Genomic DNA, 17,078 nt, shown 5'->3' on the forward strand with positions numbered 1-17,078 from the left:
GAAGCTTACTTCATAAGACCGAGGACGAGTCCGGTCAAAGAAGTTTACTTCATAAGACCGAGGACGAGCACGATGAAATTTTTTCGCTGAGCTGTAAATACGCAGTGATAGAAGCGAAATGAAAATTTCATTTATTAAATCTTGTTCGGCATATAATTCTGCTGCCCTACGAGAAGGCGTTACGCCATTACAAAGGACTATTCTACTGTCCATGGTTGCTAAAGTTGAGCCATCTATTCACAAAATCCTCGTGAAGCCGAGTTCGGCCATTCCGGGCAGCTGAAGAATAAGCAGGTCGACGAGATGCTCTAATCGACCTACCGCCTCTTCCCTGAGCCCGGGAAGCTCTAGCACCTCGGCGGCGAAGAGTCTCTTCACGAATCATTTGCCGATCTTGCTCACTCATAGTCACCGCTCCTCTGCGAACTTCAGTCCGTCCTCGTCTTGACGTCTCCTGCTGTTCCTGAGTTCGTTGCTGACTTGGAGTAGGGTTTTGAGCAAGTGAATCAGGGGTTTGAGCTGGAGTGCGACCATCTGTTGGCGAGAAATGCCTAAGGAATCTCTCGATTGAGGGACGCCGGGAAAGAATGATGTCGTACCGAGAAGCCCAGCGCCGCAATGGTTTCACGACTTGTTGGCAAGCCGAGCTCTCCAGCGCATTGTTCCTCCGGAGTACATGATATTCCTCCCACAGTTCGTCAACTCGTTCCTGAACTTCAGAGATGGTCATTCCCCCGCGCCTGCAGATGAAATCCTCATACGCAGTCCTCTCAGCGACGGCAGTGTTCAGCTCGGCCTCCAGATCTTTCTTTTCGGACTCTAAGTCCTTATTGTCGGCCTCCAGCTTCACTAAACAAGCCAAGAGTTCGTCATTCTTCATCTGGTCAGCTATGGCTTTTTTCTCAGCTTCGTCTAAAGCGGAAGAGTACAGCCGCTTCCAGTGAAGTACCTCCAGCTCCTTAAGAGTTAAGAATACAAAGCAGCTATGTCAGTTCGGCATTTCATTTTACTGAGCAGGTAGTAAACCACAACAGGAGTAAAAGAGAGTACGAAAAGCTATACGAAGACACAAGTGTAGAAAGAAGAATTTTTTCATTCATAAGAAAAAAAAATTTTACACAAGGAGGGCTTCAAGGCCATTTTACAAGAAGGAAGAAACTAAACTAAGAGAAGGGAGACGAAATCATACTCCGCCAGCTTCGTCTTCGGCTCCTCGGTGAGGTTCAGCTTCCTTCTCCTTGTCTGCCTCAGCTTCAGCCTCGGCCTCCCTGCTCCCCCCAGCCTGCTCGGTGCCCCCATCACCGATCAGCAGCACCTCTTGCTCGGCCTGCCTGTCTCCGGTCTGCTGATCAAGCTGCTCGGTCTCACCCTCTCCGTGGAAAATTGGAGCGGGTGAAACTGGCCCTAAGGAGGCAAAGATAGCCTCCATATTCTCGTCCCGGTCAGCTCGGCAACTACGAACTCGGTCAGCAGAAAGCAGGACTGAGGACGAAGCAAGCTCCTCAAGGAGCGGCAGACTCTGGAGACGAGCTGCTATCTCTCGGCCGTACAGCGGCAGGACGACTTCGGGCCCCTGCTCGGCATTATCGGTCATCAGTTTCAGCAGATCACCGACAAAGGCCGAAAATTGATTGCTCAGAAAGAGTTTCTCCGCGAAAGCACGGAGAACCTCCCCTTGGGCAACCACGGCGGCAGCATCCCTCCGTTTCGTCTGCTCTCGCTGGATGACGAGCTGGTTTTTGGCAAACTGGGCTTCATCCTGGGCCGAGATCCTAGCAGCTCTGGCCTTCTCAAAGTCTGCCTTAGCCTGTTCTGCCTGGTGACGAGCAGCCGCCAACTTCCTCTGCATCTCAGCATAATCGTTGGACGCTTTGGAGAGTTCAACGGCGACGAGCTTGGAGAGCATATCGTTCCTCTGATAATGGAAAAAGGAAAAAGTCAACCGAGGGGCCACAAAAAATACAGGAAAAAAGCAAGGCCAGAAAATCAAGAAGAGAATTCACCTCGGCGAAGTCCGTGGGCCATAAAAAGGGCTCACAGATATGTTCCGAAGGAGGCGCCAAGACCACGTCTTTCTCTGGCGCTCTTGGGGGTTTCTGAATCCTCCCCTTCCCCCTTGCCGAAGTCGACTCCGGCTTCTTTGGATCCGAAGAGGTCTTTTGCCTCTTCGGATTCTTCTCGGCATCAGACGCCGAGCTGGTGGTTTTCGGCCTCTCCGGTTCCTTAGATTCGGAGGATTTGCGACCGAGCTTGTTTAGCAAGTTCACTGCCAAAAAGCAAGAAAACAAGGTTAGTTTTCGTCGTCAAGGCAGTAATGCATAAAAAAGAAATCCTCACCCTCAGTCTCTTCGTCCGAAGACGAGGAGTCGAACACGAAGTCGCCCTTGACGAGCTCAGACTCCGAGTACTGCTTCCTAATCATGGGAATCTTATTGAGCTCGGCCTCGAGCTCGTCCAACGGTTCTACCCGAGGATGAGGAATAACGGACTTCGGCCCTCTCCAGGAAAAGTCCGAAGCCGAAGTCCTATTATAAAAAAAGAAGCGATTTTGCCATTTCGGCCATTTGGTTTTACAAAAGGCTCTAAAGGGCTGTAAAGGGATCAAGTAAAACCAAGATCCCTTCCTCTTAAACTGGAAGAAATTAAGGATTGCCCTCAGAGACAGATCCTTATCTAGCCTACGCAGTTCGGCAGCAAAGGCCGATAAGTGCCTCCAAGAGTTCGGAGTCACCTGACCTAAAGGGAGTTGAAAAAAATCTAGCAGCTCTACAAAGGCAGGGGGAAGAGGGAAACGAAGCCCGCATTCCAAGCCGGCTTCATAAACGGTGGCGTAACCCTCCGGCGGCGAGTCAGCCCTATGAAGGTCGTCGGGAATCGCAACCTTCCCCCCAGGAAAAAAATATTTTTCGTGTAAGGATATCACAGTATCCTTACTCAAGATGCTGTGAAAATACTCTACGGTCTTCTCCCCGGATTCTTTCCGGCTAGAAGACCCCTTACCCCCTTTCCTACCGCTACCTGACTCAGAAGAAGAAGAAGAAGACATGGTTCTTACTCTTTGAAAGTCTGAAGAAATTCTGAAGAAATTCTTGAAAGCGGAAGGAAATTTTTACGCAAAAGAGAGAGAATGCAGAAGAAGCAATAGCAAAAGTGTTCAAATGATGAAGAAAGGACGTATTTATCAGATTCGGAGAAGATTTCAAAATCATCGCACCGTTTCGACTCCCACCTTTTCAGGATTCAACGGCCGGATTTTACTGTCGCATTTAATGCAGTCATGCGCAAGGCACGTCCCCTGACGTCAGCCTCCCCCGTACCTTTATCCAGAATGCCGAAGTGACTCGCTTCGCCGAAGTGATTCACTTCGCTTTTCGGGGGGGTAGTGATGGGGTACGTACTAAACAAGCCCAATAGCAGTGACGGCCCATCAGCCCAAAGCCCAAGGAAGAGTATCAGTTCGGCATTACCAAAGAGTTCGGCCCCAGCCTACAGCTCGGTAAAAGCCGACCAATCAAGCTCTACTCTCAGATCGGCAAAAGCTGCTCGGCAATAGTTTAGCAGTTCGGTCTCAGTATTCAACCGAACTGGGAGATAGTGGACTCATGCAGAACCTCCACGACCTCCACTACACGATCTATTTAGTGATGATGTAAGCCACGACCTAATTAGTGATGATGTAAGCCACGACCTAATTAGTGATGATGTAAGCCACGACCTAGTTAGTGGTGATGCAAGCCACGATCTTAGTTCAATGTATAAATAGAACTTAGATCAGATAGACAGAGAAGAAAAAGCTCTCTAGACATCAAAGATCATATAGCAAGTCTGTATTTGTAAGCTGTAAACCAGATCAAGCAATACAATCTTGCCCTCCTTTCTTCCCGTGGACGTAGATTTACCTCAGTAAATCGAACCACGTAATTCCTTGTGTCGTGATCTATATTCATTACCTGCATTTACTACCATCAAAAATTCGCCCAACCATCAGGTAGTATAATATTGAAGTTTTCGGGTATGGGTACCCGCAAAATCGGATTTGGGTACCCATTTCGACACCCCTAATTGTGAGATTATACTACTACGTATTTTGTTTTTTTACTACTGAATAAGAAGATGAGTTAATAATGTTTGGAAATATATATAGATCTCAAATTAGTGCACTGGATAAAGGCGTAGCATATATTTGAATCCGCTGACATGTGGAATATAATGTTAGTGTAAAGTATTTATTAGTACCACAAGTTCTTTGATGTTTTGAAATTGTATAGCATAGCATTCCTCGTTTCTAGGAGTTAAAAGCTTTGGAAAATATATTAATGCAAGTAGCGTTACTGTTGCTGTTGGTTAAATTACATGCATGAAACAGTAATTATGTTGTGATTATAATAGTAAAGATCTGCTAATTGATTAATTTTCTATAATGTATACTCTATGTTTGTATTACTATCGTAAAAGTAAACATTTCTTTAGCAATTAATCTGAAAGAAAAAACCTATGAGTTGATCGAATGTTATATTGCCACAACCCACAAATACGAAGGCTACGTTTGGTAGCCATGTCATGTTTCGACTAGACATGATAAAATTTAAGATAGTTATCACAGTTTCAATTAGTTTAGTTATCTTGATTGGGTGTTTGATTGCTTAAGATAACTATGAGTTATTTTATTTAAGTGTTTGGTACATAAGTTATAAAAAATGATAAAATTATAATGGTCAAAATTAACCTCACTAATTTAAGTTAATAATTAAAGTACCCTTGAGGAATAATTGCTACTCCATCTCTCTTCTACGGCTCTCTCTCTACTATACTTAACCAAATTCCCAATATTCCACAATCTCCATCTTCCTCAACTCTCTCTACTATACTTCTCCAAATTTCCAATATACTAAAATCACCATCTTCCTCAATCTCTCTCTACTGTACTTCTCCAATTTCCAAATATCCCAAAATCACCATCTTCCTCAATCTCCTCTTCACGGACCGACGATTCTCCATGGCGCCACCACGCCGCCTTCCCTCTCCCTTCTCCCTCATCTCCCTCTCCCAATATCCCACTTTTTTTTCCGGCGATCTGCGCCGCTGCTGGAACTCATCGCCGTAACACCTCGGTTCGCGCTGCCTACCATCTCGCTCAGAACCCATTGCCTCTGGTCGTCGTCTCCGTCACACTGCGGTCCCATCGCTTCGCCGCACGCGTCGCACGCGTCGGCAGTCCGTCTCTCTCTATTTCGGCATCGATCTACTTCTCCCCCAATTCCAAAGTTTAGATTTTTACTCCTGCTCAGATAAATCTTGAAGAATAATTGCAAAAATTTAACCTTTGATTCAAAAATAGTCGCCGGAAAAGATACATAAACGGAATCGTCGAATTTCGGCGTCCGGAGGGAGGCAGATTGAGAAAATGAAAGGAGAGAGACAATAGCGATTTTGAGAAGAGGAAAAATAAGGAGGCACCTTTATATTTTGTTTAAGGATAGAAAAATTGATGGGTAAAAACATAATTTACTAAAATTAACTAGGTATCCTGATATGTAACATAGTAAAATTGGGGGTTACATATATGGTTGAAACATAGATTTTTCAGTGGGTTTTGTGCGGACCGGATATAAAACACCGGCTATTCAAATAAGTAACATTGCTACCAAATGCACAAATAAACCCATATTACTCTTCTTATACTATTAAATATTGAGTGATAGCATTTATAATATATAGTGGAATATGGACTCATGTTCCTATATATATATTGATTTCATAATTTCATTCTAGTCATACTTAGTTACTTAGTCTCGTATATAGATTCCTATTTGAATAACTAAATTTGTAATATATTGAATTTTAACATAAACAAGATGAAGAAAACTAAAAAAGTATAATGGTCGATTTATTGCTATTGAAATGTGTTTGTGAAATTATTTTATTTTTCCATTCTTTACGATTTATAAAGTTTATCACTTTATCTGGAATTCAAAAGGTCCAAAATTTTGATACTATAGTCTTGAGAGAGTGCAATAATTTTTGTGGTCACCAAATATCTTTGTAGTTCTCTCGTAAATTGTCACCATCGGAACATTGCAATCAAACGTGACTCATGACAGGTAAGCATCAACTTTCTAAATAGTTTTGTCCAAAGATTATAATATGAAATCGAATCCTCCATGATTCATTCACTTCTTTTACTTCGAGATATACTCCTATATGTTCTAGTTTACAATTTTTTATAAATTAAAAATAAGAATATATCAAAAGTTACTTCTAAGTTTGGAACCTAGGAGCTACCTATACCTAGAAACGTATTGTTACACTAATAACTAGTATTTATAAGTATATAAGTATATATGTTTGACATTAATACTGTTTGAAACTTATCTGAACGACAAAATCAATCATGTCATTTTAAATATTTTATCACTCTCGCATTTTTATTCGTTAGCTTTCATTCAGATATAATAGTTTTAAAGTTGGGGGGACATGGACCTTTAGTTGTGGCCATTGTTAAATAAAACTAAAATATGGAGTAGTATTAAAACCAAACTCTTATTGGAATTAAGCAAATCACGAAGCAAGCGAAATGTGTCTTTGCAACATAGGGTCTACTTCCTAGCTAGTATGGGGGTTTGCCGATTCATGCACCTACTTAAATATATATAAATGTAGTACTAACATTTAATAAATAACTATAACGTAAAATTTGGTGGCAAGAAATATAATTCATTTTTTAAATAAGACAGTATCACATGATGTTAGCGCAGAAAGTGGAAATATATATTTTAATTTGTGTGCGTTAATGTCACACTCTTCAATTTACCAATGAGTGAGGGTTTAATAAATTAAAACTGAACTCATTGACCGTTGATTTCACTACACGTATCACTTATTTGTTCATTTAAATATAAGCTTGGTTGTCTCACGAGGGTTCAGTGTAATTAACACATTAATTAGTGCTACACTTTATGTATCATCGAGCATGAATGTTATTGTTATTTTTTTTAGCATCATACTGAATTATTAGTGATGAATCGGCGAATTTCTGATGTTAGTGAATGTAGGAAGATGCAGATCACGACACAGAGATTTTACGTGGTTCGATTTACTGAGGTAAATCTACGTCCACGGGAAGAAAAGAGGGCAGAGTTGTATTGCTTGATCTGTTTTCTACAGCTTACAAATACAAACTTGCTATATGGTGTTTTATCTCTAGAGAGCTTAACCCTTTTCTATCTGATCTAAGTTCTATTTATACATTGAACTAAGATCGTGGCTTGCATCACCACTAATGATGGTTGTGGATGTCGTGGAGGTCCTGCATGTAGCGTAGGTCATGGCCTACGATCGTGGCCTGAGCAGACACCACGTGGTAGTGGGTGTGTTGGAAGTTGTGGAAATCCTGTATGGGTCCACTAACTCCTTGTTCGGTCGAATACTGAGACCGAACTGCTTTGGTTGCCGATCTGAGAGTAGAGCTTGATGCCGACCTGAGAGCAGAGCTTGATTGGTTGGCTTTTGCCGAGCTGTAGGCTGAGGCCGAACTCTTACTGAGACCGAACTCATACTCTTCCTTGGGCTTTGGGCTGATGGGCCGTCACTGCTGTTGGGCTTGTTTAGTCCGTACCCCATCACTACCCCCCCCGAAAGACGAAGTGAATCACTTCGGCGAAGCGAGTCACTTCGGCATTCTGGATAAAGGTACGGGGGAGGCTGACGTCAGGGGACGTGCCTTGCACGTGACTGCATTAAATGCGACAGTAAAATCCGGCCGTTGAATCCTGAAAAGGTGGGATTCGAAACGGTGCGACGATTTTGAAATCTTCGCCGAACCTGATAAATACCTCCTTTCTTCATCATTGAAGCACTTTTGCGACTGCTTCTTCTGCACTCTATCTCCTTTGCGTAAAAAATTTCCTTCCGCTTTCAAGAATTTCTTCAGAATTTCTTCAGATTTTGCAAAGAGTAAGAACCATGTCTTCTTCTTCTTCTTCTGAGTTAGGTAGCGGTAGGAAAGGGGGCAAGGGGTCTTCTAGCCGGAAAGAGTCCGGAGAGAAGACTGTAGAATACTTTCACAGCGTCTTGAGTAAGGACACTGTGATATCTCTACACGAAAAATATCTTCTTCCCGGGGGGAAGGCGGTGGTTCCCGACGATGATCATAGGGCTAACGACCCGCCGGAGGGTTATGCCACCGTTTACGAAGCCTGCTTAGAATGCGGGCTTCGTTTCCCTCTTCCCCCACCTTTTGTAGAGCTTCTTGATTTTTTTCAACTCCCTTTAGGTCAGGTGACTCCGAATTCTTGGAGGCACTTGTCGGCTTTTGCTGCCGAACTCCGTAGGCTAGATAAGGATCTGTCTCTGCGGGCAATCCTTAATTTTTTCCAATTTAAAAGGAAGGGATCTTGGTTTTACTTGATCCCCTTACAGCCTTTTAGGGCATTCTGCAAAACCAAGTGGCCGAAATGGCAAAACCGCTTCTTTTTTTATAATAGGACAGCGGCTCCGGGCTTCCCCTGGAGAGGGCCGAAGTCCGTGATTCCTCATCCTCGGTTAGAACCGTTGGCCGAGCTCGAGGGCGAGCTCAATAAGATTCCTATGATTAGGAAACAATACTCGGAAACTGAGCTCGTCAAGGGCGACCTCGTGTTCAATATCTCGTCTTCGGACGAAGAAACTGAGGGTGAGGATTTCTTTTTTATGCTTTACTGCTTTAGCAGCGAAAACTAACCTTGTTTCCTTGCTTTTTGGCAGTGTACATGCTGAATAAGGCTAGCCGCAAATCTTCGGAGTCCAAGGAGCCGGAGAGGCCGAAAACCACCAGCTCGGCGTCTGATGCCGAGAGGACTCCGAAAAGGCAAAAAACCTCTTCGGATCCGAAGAAGCCGGAGTCGACTTCGGCAAAGGGGAAGGGGAAGGCCCAGAAGCCCCCGAGAGCGCCAGAGAAAGACGTGGTCTTGGCGCCTCCTTCGGAACATATCTATGAGCCGTTTTTATGGCCCACGGACTTCGCCGAGGTGAATTCTCTTCTTGATTTTCTGACCTTGCTTTTTTTCTGTATTTTTTGTGGCCCCTTTGTTGACTTTTTTCTTTATCCATTTTCAGAGGAACGATATGCTCTCCAAGCTCGTCGCCGTCGAACTCTCCAAAGCGTCCAATGACTATGCTGAGATGCAGAGGAAGTTGGCGGCTGCTTGTCATCGGGCCGAACAGGCTGAGGCTAACTTTGAGAAGGCCAGAGCTGCTAGGATTTCGGCCCAGGATGAAGCTCAGTTTGCCAAAAACCAGCTCGTCATCCAGCGAGAGCAGACGAAACGGAGGGATGCTGCCGCCGTGGCTGCCCAGGGGGAGGCTCTCCGTGTTTACACGGAGAAACTCTTTTTGAGCAGCCAGTTCTCGGCCTTTGTCGGTAGTCTGGTAAGGCTAATTACCGATAAGGGCGAGCAGGGGGCCGACGTCGTGCTGCCTCTGTACAGCCGAGAGATAGCAGCTCGGCTTCAGAATCTGCCGCTCCTTGAGGAGCTCGCTTCATCCTCGGTCCTGCTTTCTGCAGACCGAGTCCGGAGTTGTCGAGCTGATCGGGACGAGAACCTGGAGGCTATCTTTGCCTCCGTGGGACCCGTTTCACCCGCTTCGACTTACAACGGAGAGGGTGAGGCCGAGCCGCTGGAGCAGGAGACCGAAGTCGAGCGGGCCGGGCATCCGGAGAAGGAAGCCGATCAGGAGGCGGAGGCGAGGCCGGTAGGATGCGAGGCCGAGGCTGAGGTAGCTCAGGAGAAAGAAGCTGAACCAGACCAAGGAGCCGGAGACGAAGCTGGCGGAGTATGATTTCGTCTCCCTTCTCTTAGTCTAGTTTCTTCCTTGTACAGTGGCCTTGAAGCCCTCCTAGTGTAGAAAATTTTCCTTGTGAATGAAAAATTCTCTACACTTGTCTTCGTATAGCTTTTCATACTCGCCTTTATTCCTGTTGTATTTTACTATCTGCTCGGTACAGCTGCCGAACTAATATAGCTGCTTTGTACTCAAGGAGATGGAGATACTTCACTGGAAACGGCTGTACTCTTCGGCTTTAGACGAAGCTGAGAAAAGAGCTATAGCCGATCAGACGAAGAATGACGAGCTTCTGGCTCGTTTAGTGAAGCTGGAGGCCGATAATAAGGACTTGGAGTCCGATAAGAAGGATCTGGAGGCCGAGCTGAACACTGCCGTCGCTGAGAGGACTGCGTATGAGGATTTTATCTGCAGGCGTGGGGGAATGACCATCTCTGAAGTTCAGGAACGAGTTGACGAACTGTGGGAGGAATATAATGTACTCCGGAGGAACAATGCGCTGGAGAGCTCGGCTTGCCAACAAGTCGTGAAATCATTGCGGCGCTGGGCTTCTCGGTACGACATAGTTCTTGCCCGGCGTCCCTCAATTGAGAGATTCCTCAGGCATTTCCCGCCAACAGATGCTAGTACTCCAGCTCAAACCTCTGATTCACTTGCTCAAAACCCCACTCCAAGTCAGCAACGAACTCAGGGACAACCGGAGACGTCAAGTCGAGGACGGACTGAAGTTCGCAGAGGAGCTGTGGTTATGAGTGAGCAAGATCGGCAAATGCTTCGTGAAGAGACTCTTCGCCGCCGAGGTGCTAGGGCTTCCCGGGCTCAGAGAAGAGGTGGCAGGTCGATTAGATCATCTCGTCAACCTGCTTATTCTGCGGCTGCCTGGAACGCCCGAACTCAGCTTCACGAGGATTTTGTGAATAGATGGCTCAACTTTAGCAACCCTGGACAGTAGAATAGTCCTTTGTAATAGCGTAACGCCATCTCGTAGGGTAGCGGAGTTGTGTGCCGAACAAGATTTGAAAAATGAAATTTTGTTTTCGCTTCTAACACTCTGTATTTACAGCTTAGCGAAAAATTTCATCGTACTTGTCTTCGGCCTTATGAAGTAAACTTCTTTGACCGGACTTGGTCCTTGGTCTTATGAAGTAAACTTCTTTGACCGGACTTGGTCCTTGGTCTGATGAAATAAACATCTTTGACCGGACTCGTCTTTGGTCTGATGAAATAAACATCTTTGACCGGACTCGTCTTTGGTCTGATGAAATAAACATCTTTGACCGGACTCGTCTTTGGTCTGATGAAATAAACATCTTTGACCGGACTCGTCTTTGGTCTGATGAAATAAACATCTTTGACCGGACTCGTCTTTGGTCTGATGAAATAAACATCTTTGACCGGACTCGTCTTTGGTCTGATGAAATAAACATCTTTGACCGGACTCGTCTTTGGTCTGATGAAATAAACATCTTTGACCGGACTCGTCTTTGATCTGATGAAATAAACATCTTTGACCGGACTCCGGGCAGGATTCCATTTTGGAATGCCGAAATGACAAGTAGATCATTGAGATTATCTACTTGTAGGCATTCCTTATGGAATCTCGTCAGGAAGTCGCTGATCTTTTCGTCGCGACCTTGACGTATAGAAAGCAGCTGAGCCGAAGTATTCCGGGCTTTCGCTTTCTGAAAGAACCTCCTGTGGAAAGCATCCATCAGATCTCGGTAGGATCTAATGCTGCCTTGAGGAAGGCTGTCGAACCACCTTCTGGCGTTTCCGATGAGCAGCTCGGGGAACAGCTTGCACAATTGGACCTCATTGAGACCCTGGTTCGCCATATTATACTGATAGCGTCCCAGGAAGTCATGAGGATCCACCAACCCGTCATAAGTCATCGACGGAGTTCGGTAGTTCTGTGGAAGGGGAGTTCGGGTGATATCGTCCGAGAACGGAGTCTTCAATGCTCCGTACATGGCGAACCCGACACCTCTTCGGTATGGAGGAGATGGAGTTCTCCTGTGATTCCAGTACCGAGGAGGAACAGGAACATGTCGGGGTTGAGGATTCTTCTTCCTGGAAGACACGGCACTACTGCGGTAGCGACTTTCATGTCTGGATGAGGAAGGAGAATCCACCGTTTTCGTCTTCGGCTCTTGGCTCTTTTGCAGGAAGGCTAAGAACTCATCCTGCTTCTCAGCCAAGAACAGCTTGACAGCCTCATTCAAATCAGGCTGCTGGGAAGACTCGGTGTGTGGACCTTTTGAGCGGCTTGTTCCTTCATCGTGAAAACTGGAAGTAGATGTCTCCCGAGGCTGTTTTCCGGACCTGCGGGCTGGACTAGCTTCCTCATGGTTTTCACGAACGGTATTACGGGTAGTGTGTGATCTGGTATGCATTTTTTTTTTGGGGTGGAAAAAGGGTCAAAAATTCGCTTATCACAAATTTGGTTCTCTGTTTCCCACAGACGGCGCCAGTGATGAATCGGCGAATTTCTGATGTTAGTGAATGTAGGAAGATGCAGATCACGACACAGAGATTTTACGTGGTTCGATTTACTGAGGTAAATCTACGTCCACGGGAAGAAAAGAGGGCAGAGTTGTATTGCTTGATCTGTTTTCTACAGCTTACAAATACAAACTTGCTATATGGTGTTTTATCTCTAGAGAGCTTAACCCTTTTCTATCTGATCTAAGTTCTATTTATACATTGAACTAAGATCGTGGCTTGCATCACCACTAATGATGGTTGTGGATGTCGTGGAGGTCCTGCATGTAGCGTAGGTCATGGCCTACGATCGTGGCCTGAGCAGACACCACGTGGTAGTGGGTGTGTTGGAAGTTGTGGAAATCCTGTATGGGTCCACTAACTCCTTGTTCGGTCGAATACTGAGACCGAACTGCTTTGGTTGCCGATCTGAGAGTAGAGCTTGATGCCGACCTGAGAGCAGAGCTTGATTGGTTGGCTTTTGCCGAGCTGTAGGCTGAGGCCGAACTCTTACTGAGACCGAACTCATACTCTTCCTTGGGCTTTGGGCTGATGGGCCGTCACTGCTGTTGGGCTTGTTTAGTCCGTACCCCATCAATTAGTACTACTATAAATTAAACTGGAGTTATCTGTAAGTTCAGAAAAAATAGAGAAATTCACTTACTTACTGTCAGGTGATTATAACTTTAAGAAATATCTATATATAAAGACTAAAGTTACAAAAATGAATGAACTATATATTTTTATTAAAATTACTTCTGAAATATGAAAATAAAATCATAAAAGAGTGTAAAATTTCTATAATTGTGGGGATGATTAACAACTAAACGAGACCTCACATGCGACATCTAAGATTAATTATCAGTAAATTGTAAGAACTTTGTGAAATATTTATATATACAGTTAAAAACTTGCGTAAGGGCTTATGCAGTCGTAATTAAGGATTATTTTTAGCTTTAATTATGAGAACAATATATATTAAATGAAGATGCATAAGGACCACACTCAATAGGATTAATAAATTTAATTTTATCTATTAATCAATTGACTTTTCTATTTGTTACTTGATTTCGTTTTCAATTAAACTTGACTTGATTGGTCATTGCTGATTAACTAAATATTTTTAGAGACATAAATAAAAATTTTGAATTCGCGAGTTCGACAAGGTGACTTTTCTTCATTAGACTAATTAAATTAATGTACTTCTCAAATTTTCAAATTGACCCGATGAATTGAACTTTTCAAATTTTAATTAAAGGTTTGATTATTTGTTAATAGCTAATGCGACAATTGTGTTTTTTTGTTGCTAGAAACTATAAATATATGGAGAGTAGTTTAAAAAATATTAAAAAAATATTTTTTGAAGTTACTATCGAATAATTAACTTTTGGAGAGAAGTAGTTAAAACAAACCATCCATTCAGATCATCGAGTCGATCTCTCTGATATTAAATTAAGATGTATGTAATTATTTTAAACCAAATAATGATCAATTATATTCGATTAGTAATTATATAATCGATAATTTGGTTCACACAGACCAACAGAGCCATAGTCGATAACTTTAATGATGCAATTATATAACTAACCCACATTAACTAATTGTTGAAACATATAAGTGTTATTCATTCAACTTGTTTATTTAATTACCATAGGTACGCCTCTTTTAAATAGGCCAAGGGTTACATAAAAATGACAAGATTTGTCATAATACTCATTCCCTAATTAATTTCTTTTCCTTGCTTACCTATTTTCCTTCCTTACATATTTTCCTTTCTAACACTCCCCCTCAAGTTAAGTAATGAGATTACCCATACTTAACTTGCCCAATACCTCATGGAAGCTTCTTTCATCGACAGCTTTCGTGAGTATATCCGCCAACTGATCTTCAGATCTCACAAAAGGAAGTTCTACTGTCTTGGCCTCTATATTGTCCTTGATGAAATGTCGATCCACCTCGACATGTTTTGTCCGATCATGCTGAACTGGATTTTCAGATATACTGATTGCCGCCTTATTATCACAGAACAACTTACATGACTTCTGTAAGTTTAAGTTCAACTCAATCATCAATTTCCTCAGCCATAGAATCTCAGTCAACCCACTCTTAATCCCTCGAAATTCAGCTTCTGCACTTGACAAGGCTACCACTTTCTGTTTTTTGCTTCTCCACGTGACAAGATTTCCTCCCACAAAGGTAAAATATCCAGCAGTTGATTTTCTGTCATTTGGGTTCCCTGCCCAATCAGCATCCGTGAACCCATGAATCTCTATATGTCCATGATTCTCGAATAGAATCCCATGGTTCGCTGTCCCTTTCAGATATCGAACAATCCTCAGTGCTGCTTCCCAGTGAGCTACTTGAGGTGCATGCATAAACTGACTAACTACTCCAACTGCATAAGCTATGTCGGGTCTAGTGTGGGATAGGTATATCAATTTCCCAACTAAACGTTGATATCTAATGCGGTGAGTGGCTTCAGCTCCTTCAACTATCCGCAGACCATGATTCTGAACCATAGGAGTATCTGCTGGCTTACAGTCCAGTAGTCCTGTCTCGGTTAACAAGTCAAATACATATTTCCTCTGACTGATGAAGATCCCCTTCTTTGACCTTAGCACTTCTATACCCAGAAAGTACTTTAGTAATCCCAAGTCCTTCATTTCAAACTCTGCAAACAAATTCTTCCTTAGCTTGCTTATTTCCTCTTCATCATCTCCCGTGAGAATCATGTCATCTACATAGATGATGAGGCATGTGATCTTTCCTTCTCTTTTCTTCAAGAATAATGTATGATCAGAGTTGCTTTGTTCATACTCATACTTCTTCATTGCCTCAGAGAATCTCCCAAACCAAGCTCTAGGTGACTGCTTTAGCCCATATAGTGTTCGTTTTAGTTTGCAAATCTTTTCTCCTTCGAAATCTCCAACAAATCCAGGTGGTGGCTCCATGTAAATGGGCTTCTTCAGTTCCCCATGTAAGAATGCGTTTGCCACGTCGAACTGATGTAGTGGCCATTCCCTGACTGCCGCTATTGAGAAGAGCACTCGAATAGTACTCATCTTTGCTACCGGTGAGAATGTTTCAACATAATCAAGTCCATAAGTCTGAGTGTATCCTTTGGCCACAAGTCTGGCCTTATACCTTTCAATCGACCCATCTGGCCTCCGTTTGACAGTGAAGACCCATCTGCATCCCACAGTTCGAACTCCATCAGGTTTAAGACATACTTCCCATGTATTGTTCTTCATCAGAGCCCGCATTTCTACTAGCATTGCTTCTCGGCAGTGAGCAATTTTCATAGCCTCCTCGGCCGTATATGGGATTTCTTCTTCTTCGTAAAGTGCTGCTTCAAACGCCCTAGCCATCTCTGTTAGATTTGCTTTAGCCAGATTCGCCATAGAATATCGGCTTCTACTAATCCTCTCAGGAATGTATCTCTTAGCCGGGACCCCACGAGTAGTTCTGTTGGGGAGTATATAGCGGCCGGTATCACCATCAATTGATGCATTCTCATTCTTGTCTACACCAAAAGTGTCAGGGGTAATAACTGTATTATCTGAGCTAGTTTCAGGAATTACCTCAGATATCACTGGAGGAGGATTCGATTCAGGCGTGGGCGGTTGAGGAGGCTCTACAGCAGATGTGACTGACTCGGCAGTGACACTAGCTTGTTCTGTTGGTTCCACGATCGAGATACTTGGATGTGGCATCGGCGAACTGAGGGGTCCAATTTTATCACACTCCCCCTGAACAGCACTCTCCCCCTGAACAGCACTCTCCCCCTTACCCCGAGGTTGGGTGTGATAGAAGTATTCACTTTCTAGAAAATTACAATTCATGATTGTTATAACCTTCCTAGACCCCGGGTGATAGCATCGATAGCCCTTCTGATTTATCCCATACCCCAAAAAAACACATTTTATTGCACATGCAGAAAATTTTCCTCTTTCGTGTTTCGGTACATGCACATAAACGGAACAACCAAAGATTTTGAGCGGAAGTGTGAGAGGTGGGGGAATATTAGTAAGGGATGCGAGAGTCTGCAAAGGAGTTTTCATATCCAAAATTTTTGTAGGCAAACGATTAATCAGGTAGATAGTAGTGGCAACAGCTTCGGGCCATAAAAATTTAGGAACATTTGAGTCAAAAAACAGGGCTCTCGTGACCTCTAGGATTATCCTATTCTTTCGTTCAGCTACACCATTTTGTTCAGGAGTGTAAAGACAAGTAGTTTGATGAACTAACCCATTTTCTTTAAAAAAAATCGGCCATGTCTTTGTTAACAAATTCCCTAGCATTATCGGATCTAAGAATTTTGATCGTGGTTTGGAATTGTGTCTGGATCATTGTAAAAAAACGGGTAAATTTTTCAAAAACGTCAGATTTATGCTTCAAAAAATATACCCAAGTCAACCTAGTGCAGTCATCCACAAAAATGAGAAAATATTTAAAACCATGATCACCAACAATAGGAGCTGGACCCCAAACATCGGCATGCACTAGAGAAAAAATAGTCTTAACACGAGTATCACTTGATCTAAAGGGTTGTCTCATGTCTGTGGTTTTTTGCCAAAACACAAGATTCGCAAGTAATATCCTTAAAATGGGAAAACTTTGGAAAAAGCAATTTTAAATAACCCGAGGATGGATGCCCCAATCTGCGGTGCCACAACCAAGCTTCCCGATTTGCAGATCCGTGAGCAAGCATCGCGGTGCCACCTTGTTGAGTAATCTCATCCACATAATAAAGACCTTGACGCTCAGTGCCACGCCCA

The sequence above is a fragment of the Salvia splendens genome, chromosome 21 (genome assembly GCF_004379255.2).
Source record: "Salvia splendens isolate huo1 chromosome 21, SspV2, whole genome shotgun sequence".
NCBI lineage: Eukaryota > Viridiplantae > Streptophyta > Magnoliopsida > Lamiales > Lamiaceae > Salvia > Salvia splendens.